Here is an 8,750-nt window from a genome sequence, read left to right on the forward strand (position 1 = left end):
ATCAGGCTTGGTGGAGAACGCTTTTACCTGCTGAGCCATATTACCTGCTGAAAGCTAAAAACTTTTAAGGTATTTGTATTCGTCACTTTTTTGTTGCTGTGATAGAAACACTGATCAAAGCAAGTTATAGAAGGAAGAGTTTATTTGAGCTTATGGTTCCAAAGGGGCAAGAGTCCATCATGGCCAGAAGGCATGGTGGCAGAGGTGGCTGGAGGAGGAATGGAAGCCAAGCTCTCACATCTTCAAGCAGGCACCAGAAACCAGAGAGCAACTGGAGATGCGGCAAGGCTTAAGAACACTCTAAGCTCTCCCACCCTCCAGTGACATGTTTCCTTCTGCATGGCCACACCTTGTAAGACCTCCTAAAATAGCACCACCAACTGAGGACAAAAATGTCCAAATACTTGGAGCCTATGGGGTCATTTTTATTCAAACCACCACAGTATTGTTTTGTACCTCTAGATCCAGGCTGCTCAGATTTGTATATTTTCTTTCTTGAGTGTAACATATATATTTTTTAGTATTTTTTTATTATTTTTATTTTATGTGTATGAGTGTATTGCCTACATGTAAGTGAGTGTGCCGTGGAGGTCAGAAGAGGGCTTCGGGTTCCCCTGGAACTGGAGTTAAGGATGGTTTGTAGCTGCCATGTGGGTGCTGGGAATTGAAACCGGGTCCTCTGCAAGAGCAGTCAGTGATCTTAACTGCTGAGGCATCTCTCTGGCCCCTAGAGTGTAATCTTAAATGCCAAGTGTTTTAACTGCTTTATGTTTCAGTTTCCTCACCAATAAATTGTAACAACAATAATAACACCATCCTCCCTGGATTGTTTATGAGAATTAGATGAGTTAGTATATGTGAACTTCTCAGAACACAATTCCTGACATACAATAAGTGTTCTGTGAAAGAAACCCTAATTTTAAGCCAGGCATGGTGGTACCTGTCTGTAATGCTAAGGCAGGAGAGGATTGTGAGTTTGAGACCAGCCTGGGCAACAAAGTGAGAACCTGTTTCAAAAAGCAAAAACCAAACCAAGAAAACAAATAAGTTAATTACTATTATCAAAGTGCAGATTTAACCAAAGCATTTTTCACTTACCAGATTGACAGATTAAAAAGTTCAGTGATACACAGTAATGGGAAGGATGTGTAGGTTCATTCTGTAATGTAGGCAGGAATGGAAGTAAATTCAGATAGTTTTCTTTGGGAGATGATTTGACTTACTAAAATGATGTGCGCATGCTTTTTTCGTCAGTCATTTAAAGGAATTCTTCTGTTCATTAGATTATTAGTTATATTATCAAAGGCCATAAATGATTCTTAATTTGATCTGGTTAAAAAATAACAGCACAGCTACACAATGAGGTATTACATAACCATAAAAAGAAAGAAAAAGCATTCACCAATGCCTGAGCACATCTTCAGACTGAGTAAAATAAACAACTGTAGAAGTGTTTGTGGCATGCCACTCCTACTGTAAAAATGAGTTGTGTATGTGTGGGTGTACATACACATTCCCACACAGCAGTGAGCACATTTACATGTCAATATGAAAGGCTTTCTAGAAGAATATTTATTTAAAAAGTAGTAATTGCTTCTAGAGGGACTGAAGAAAGGGGACTAGAAGATTGAAAGTCTGAGATGCTAGATTTGCTTGTTTATTTCATATTGCTTCAGTGGCTGTGCATGCATGCCTGTGTGTGCGTGTCTGTGTGTATATGTCATATTTCTTTAAGTCTTGTTTGTTTTTAAGTAGTTATAGATCCTTAGGAAGTTACAAACTTGACAGTTTATCTTTACGCTTACCCTTACTCCTATTAGTAACATTTTATATCACTCTGGTCCAATATGAAAACCATGAACTTGACATAATCCACATGTTCTTTTCAGGTTATATCAGTTTTTACATGTGTTCATTGTATACCTATAATTTTTCAGTTTTATTACATACATAAATTTTCAGCTATTACCATAGTCAACATATACAACTGTTTCATCACCATAAGAATCTCTAGGTTATCCTGTTAGTCATAGCCATAACCTCAAACCCTGGCCTTAAAAAGCATATAGTCTTACATTCTCCTATACAGGAGGCAGCCATGGTGCCCAGCCAGACTGGCATGATCCTGAAGCCCCACTTTCACAAGGACTGGCAGCAGCAAGTGGAAACTTGGTTCAACCCAGCCAGCATAGAAAATCCACAGATGAAGGGCCTGGCAGGCAAAAGTGTGCCACATTGCCCCTCATCCTGCCCTCATTCCCATCCATCCCATAATGAGGTGCTCCTCGGCAAAATACTACACCAAGGTCTAAACTAGCAGGGGCTTCAGCCTGGAAGAGCTCAGGTGACCCGAAGAAAGGGGCCCGAAACATCAGCATCTCTGTGGACCCAAGAAGGCTGATCAGGTCCACTGAATCCCTACAGGCTAATGTGCAGCACCTCGAGGAGTACTGCTCTAAGCTCATCCTCTTTCCCAGGAAGCCTTCTGCCCCCAAGAAGGGAGACAGCTCTGCTGAAGAATTCAAACTGGCCACCCAGCTAACAGGACCAGTGATACCCATCTGGAATGTCTATAAAAAGGAGAAAGCCAGAGTTACCACAAAGGAAGAGAAGAACTTCACGGTTTTTGCCAGTCTTCACATGGCCCGTGTGAATGCCTGGTTCTTCAACATTTGAGCAAAAAGGGCCAAGGAAGCTGCAGAGCAAGATGTTGAAAAGAATTTATGCTCTGTTGGGGGATTATTTAAAAAAAAAAAAAAAAACATAGTCTTGCAGGAAATGTAATAGACAATTCTGAGCAAAGAATGAAAGATGGCATCTTGATTTATTTCACATTGCTATAGCAAAGTACCTGTGATTAGTAATTCATAATGAGTAGAAACTTATTCTTAGAGTTCTGGAGGCTAGGACAGCCCAAGCTGAAGGGCCTATACCTGGTAAGGGCCATCTTGCTGCATCATGCTGTGATAGAAGGGCAAGAGAGCACACGGAATTGAGAGTAAAGCCGTCCTCTGATCACGTTGAATTCTTTAAGAGTTCCAAGTGTTTAAAGATTAGAAAAGGTAGATCAGAAAAATTTTCTTGGGAAGAGCATTAGTATGACTGTTCACACTAGTTCTGATCCTGCATTAACTATCATTAATTACCTATATGAATAAAATAAGAAAATTGAGTTTTCAGTTACCCCTTTCAATACAGTCTTGATACTATGGATAATTTCTTGAATTATGACTATGATTTCATTTATTTGTCAACTAAGCATGTATCACTGTGTAACGCCAATCACTGCTGTAGGCCCTGGAAATATACCAGTGAACATAGACAAAGAAAACAGACAGAAGCCCTGTCTTCATAAAACTTACATTTTAGGTGGGAAATAATTTATGAAACATTAGATATTATTAGTCTTTTCTTTCAAACCCTGTAAAACTTGGAACAAGGAGTTCTAATTTTTTACTCATATCACACCTTGTAAGACTTTTGTTTAAGGAAAGGTCCTGATGCATTCCTGAGCCTGATGGCCTGGAATGGTGCAGCTCTTCTCCCTTCGTACCAATTTTTTAAAACTAGCCAACCAGGAATGACTGTGAGGTATCCCACCCAATGGGGAAAAGACATAGTTGTCTTGCATTAGGAATAAAAGTCCCCCAAGCCTTTGAGTCCTGTGTGTATTTGCTGGATCTGACTGACCACATAAGACACCCTTTTGCAAAAGTAAAATCTGCCTTGCCAAGTTACTTTCCCTTGTTTGCATATTCTTTGTGTGATATTGATGGGGGGGGTCCTTGAACCTCAGATTTTATTTCTTAACAGTAAGAAAAGTAAGTAGCTGGGTATGGTGGCATACACCTTTAATCCCAGCACTTGGGAGGCAGGGGCAAGCAGATCTCTGTGAGATTGAGGCCAGCCTGGTCTACATAGTGAGTTCCAGGCTAGCTGTGACTGCAGGAAAACCTTGTCACAAAAAGACAAAAAAAAAAAAAGGTAAGTAAATAAAGTATGTTTGATGCTAAGTGATACAGGAGAAAAATAAAACAGGAAAGGAGGTAGAGTATGGGAAGAGTTGCTCTTGCACTTCTTTAGAGAATATCAAGGAAAATCTACTGATAAGGTCACTTTTAAGTAGCATAGAGGTAGTCAATGTGTACAGACAGTACCAGGCATTGTAGGCCTAAGAATAGCAAGTGCTAAGACCTGGGAGCTGGAGTATGCTGGAGGTAGTTACCTGGGATGAAATCTGTTACTGGAATGGAGTAACAGTGATGGAGGATGAACTCCGAAAGGTGGTGGTGGTGGTGGTGGTGGTGGTGAGTGATGGTGGTGGTGATGGGCCGTGGTTAGGTCAAGCAGGACCTTAGCTTTTAGTCTAGGTGATAGAGAAATGTAGTGACACATGTCTTTAACTCCAGCACTCAGGAGGCAGAGGCAGGTAGATCTCTGTGATATGAAGGCCAGCCTGGTCTACACAGCAAGTGCCGGGCCAGCTGGGGGAGATCCCTTCTCAAAAAGATGAAAAAACAAAATAAAAAACTTGCAACTTTTGAAACATGATGAAAGGAGAACAAGAGCAGAAGCAGCAAACCTCTTCAGAAGCTGCTGTACTGATCCAGGTGAGAGATGATAGCTGATATCTGGAGTATAGGCTGTAAGTGATATCTATTTTGAAGGTCAACAGTATTTGTTGGCAGGGTGAAAAAGAAGGGTGTAGAAAGTAGGGAACAGTGGGAGGTTAAGGATGATACAGAACTTTCAGCATGAGTACCAGGTTAGCGTTTGTGTTGGAGGAAAGCATTTTGGACAAAGTAAATTTGGGGTAAGTATTACATATCTAATTGAAAAGGCTCGAGATACCTGAATCCTCAAAGAAAGGGAAGGGAGATTTCAGTTTGGGAATTAAAGAGATCAGCTCAGATGACTTTGCAGAGAGAGTAAGGGTAGAGAGATGAATTCCCAAGACTGAGATTTGGGGCACTATAATGTTTAAAAGTTGGGCAGTCAGGAGCCAGCAAAGGAAACAGAAGGAGAAACCAGTTAAAGGAAGAGGAAAACCCAGAGAGCTAGCGCTCCTAGAAGCCAGATGATGAAAGTGTTTTTAAGGACATTCTAAACCTCCGTCTAATGCTGCTGAGAGTTGAAGAGGAGAATCGGAAATTATCATTTTAGCAACATGGAGTTCATTTGTATTCTTTGATACTAATGATGGAGTGGTGGTGGTGGGAATCTTATTGGAATGGATTCAAGGGAAAGGGGAGAAAAACCAGAAATAGGCAGAAAAAAAATCCTAAGAAATTTTGCTGAAGAAGAAGTTTGGTAGTAGGTACAGGAGAGGCTGAGAAAGGTTTTAAATTCAGCATGTTTGTAGGAGCTGAGTAAGGGAACTTTTGAAGAGGGAGTGAGAGTGGGTGGTCATCAGAGGTGATATAGTGAGTGTACAAATAGACTGGGCTGCATAGTTGACGCCACTAATGAAAGACAATGAGGAAGAATATTGGGGCACAGATGTAGGTGGTGGGGGCAGAGAGAGAGATTCATGTTTTGTGAACTTCTGGTAGCTTATGTTACTTCTGTGTCTCGGTAAAATGGGAGAAAGTGAGCACATGAAAATAAGCGAGGGACGGTGACAAGATTGAGGAACAGAGTGTAAAGTGCTCACATGGCAGAGTGGCAGAGTAAATAATATAAAGTATACTTGTTAATCATTGAGGACTCATTTGAGATTCCTGGTCTTGAATTTAAAGAGGAAGTGGTCACTCAGCAAAAAGGCTGGGGGTGGGGAAAGACCCCTTTCCTCTAGCCACCTCTGAACTGTGTAAGTACCAGCATGGAATAGGTAGAAAAATGGGTTGGCACCAATTTTAGTCAAACCAGATGGAAAAATATGAAGGAAGGAAAGTAGTTGAGGATTTTTGCAAGACAGAGGAGAAATAAGTGATTGAGTAGGGGTTTAACTTGGGTAAGATGGGGATTGAGGAAGACAAGAAAAGGAAAAGGGAAGAGAAAGTGGTAATGGCAGTAGATTGGAAGCAGTGTAGTGGCACATACCTAAATTCTAGTACTCAGGAGACTGGGGCAGGAAGATTGCACATTTGAGTCCAACCTGGGCTATGTAGTGAGACTGTGTCTCAGTAACCCAAGATGAGTAAATAGAAAATTAAGTTTAATTTAAAAATTAGTGAAATGGAAACAAAAAATTAGTGGACTGTATATATGTTGGTTGAAGATTGTTGGAGTTAGGGTGTTAAAAGGGAGTGAGCTAATAGAGTGTGATGCTGTTTTGGAGTTGCCTTTATTAAAATAAACCAAATTTAAGGTTTGACCATGAGGGTAAGTGGCTGAAATAGGATTGGGGTAGGATCATGGGAAGAGAGAATACTAAGGAATGCATAAGCAAGGATTGGGGTGGGGGATTGTTGGGCACTCTGTGATAATGGTAGAATGAGCAGGCAGCTAAAATGAAACACAGGCAGAGAGTTTGAGAAGTAATTACAGCAAGTAGAGGCCGTCAGTGGTTGTGGTCTGTGATAGTAGGATTTAAGTTGGATGGTTTTACAGAAGAGTGAGCAAGAATGATATGGAATGGGTAAGGAGGACGCCCACCCCACCTCCAGGCTCTGTAGTGAGAAGAATGAGGAGGCTGAGCACAGTGCACGAGGAGGCAATGGTAACCAAGTTACAGGTAACCAAGTTACAGCAGATGCCACATAGAGAGGCAGAGAACGTAGTTAGAGTGGATTTTGGAGAACAGCAAGAAAATTCAACACAATTTGGAATTGAAGCCTTTTTCCTCCCTGTTATAGCCTTTGTAGCCTAATCCCTTTTTAGAGTCATTTAGAACTTAGAAGCATTCTCTATATTTCAGCATTCAGAATTTATTCCTAAAAAATGAACTTCACTTGTAAGACTAAGACTAGCAGAGCATGATTTAATTTTCTACAACTGATTGTGAACTATTAATAAAAACTTTTGTTACGGCTTCCCAGTTACTCCCTCAGTCAGTTGTAACTCTGGGCATTCGGCACAGAATGACGACAGTTCTTCCCCCTCACAAACCTGCCTTCCTCTGGGTCTTCCAGGAATGTCTAAATTAGAGAAAAATATCAACTAAAAAAACCCCAGAGAGTTGTTATATTTTTTCCCAAAGTTTGTTCTATAACTTATTCTACACTATTACTACACTTGAAATCATGTACTAAGTGAATAACAATGTTGTTAATTTTTTTTAACATTCAAAAGAGCATTTTACTTCATAGTACCCTTTATCAGCTATTATCTGTTTCAGTTAAGACTGCTTCAGATTTAAGCACTAGAAGTCCAGTTCAGGTAGCCTTACACAGTAAAGAAGTTGATCAGTTTAGCACAAGTGGAAGCAAATGCTGGGTAGAGTCTGGGATTAGTCAGTCAGTGCCCTAATGAAGACCTAACCATTGAGATTCTTTCCACTGGTCCAGTCCACTTAGCACAGCAATACCTTTCTATGCTGGTTCCCAGGAAGGAGCCTGAAGGATGAAAAGGCTGCTTTCCTCCTAAAGACAGGACACACTTACCAGAAGTCACCAGCAAATCTCATACCTCATTGGCAGTCGCCCTCTCCTTTCTCATCAGTTTCTGGCAGTCAGGATAGGCCCAGCCTTAAGCTGAAGTCAGCTCTCCAAGTTGCTATCACTTAGAGTTGTGGAATGGATATTTGAGTTGACAGTGTCAACTACAGTACCTCTTGCCTTGGTTGCATTCTAGTGCTGAAGCTTTTTAAATCCATTTTTTAAATACTTTGATAATGAACCAAAATACGCTTACTTATATTTTACTGGCTCAACTGCCATGTTCACAGATTTCCATCATGTAAAACAGTACAACACTTACCTTTCTGAAAAGGAGACTCTGGAGTAGTAAAGATAGGTGACAGATTGCAAGTTGAACTTAGAGCTCATTGAAACCAGTAATCCTTAACCTTTCACCTCCTGATAATTGACTTAGCTCCCGTTTATGTGGAAGCATTAGTGATTTGATTTCTATCTCTTTTCTCTCTGTTAGAAATTGCCAGAAGCACTGTGGTAAAGTAAAAAATGAGCTGGGTTATGATAAAGGTTCTATCTAATTAATTCTAGCTTTACTACTTTCTAGAAATGTGTGATCATAGGCACATCACTTCATCTCCCAGACCTGCTTTTCTGCCCGGAAGCTGGAGGGAGCACACTACCTCTTACCAAGTGCTTTTACTGGAATTAAATAAGCTGATTTGAGAAAATCTGAAATACGGAGTAACACACAATTTTAAATTTTTAAATTTTAAATAGCTTTATTATGCTAACTAAAGGATTGGTAGTTATAGGAAAGCAACCTTAATAACCTGAGAGAGATTGCTTCCAGAAAATAAATACTGATCTTAGACTCAGTATTTAAGGCTACTATTAGTGAAAGTTAGAATGTGAACTACTTTCTTGAAACTAAAAAATAAAATTAATGAATGAATAAAGACAATTGTGTCATAGGACAGCTATTTAAATGCTTGATTCTAATTAATGTTCCCTAAATATTCCCCAGAGTATTTTCAAAAATATATTTACCTGCCTTTTTAAAAGCTATTTTTTTTTCTGAGATTGTGTTACTTCACTCTTTCTTGAAAATAAAATTAATGAATGAATAAAGACAATTGTGTCATAGGACAGCTATTTAAATGCTTGATTCTAATTAATGTTCCCTAAATATTCCCCAGAGTATTTTCAAAAATATATTTACCTGCCTCCTGCCTT

At 39.8% G+C, this 8,750-nt stretch overlaps 1 protein-coding gene and 1 pseudogene across 4 annotated transcripts in view; both read left to right on the forward strand.

The window, feature by feature from the left end:
• The window catches only part of Glce (glucuronic acid epimerase), a 107,210-nt gene that overhangs the window by 16,132 nt on the left and 82,328 nt on the right, over positions 1 to 8,750 (forward strand). The window lies entirely within an intron of this gene.
• On the forward strand, positions 1,890 to 3,069 carry LOC103736824 (annotated as a pseudogene).

This window comes from Nannospalax galili, unplaced genomic scaffold (assembly GCF_000622305.1).
Source record: "Nannospalax galili isolate Female #2095 unplaced genomic scaffold, S.galili_v1.0 scaffold54, whole genome shotgun sequence".
NCBI classification, from domain to species: domain Eukaryota; kingdom Metazoa; phylum Chordata; class Mammalia; order Rodentia; family Spalacidae; genus Nannospalax; species Nannospalax galili.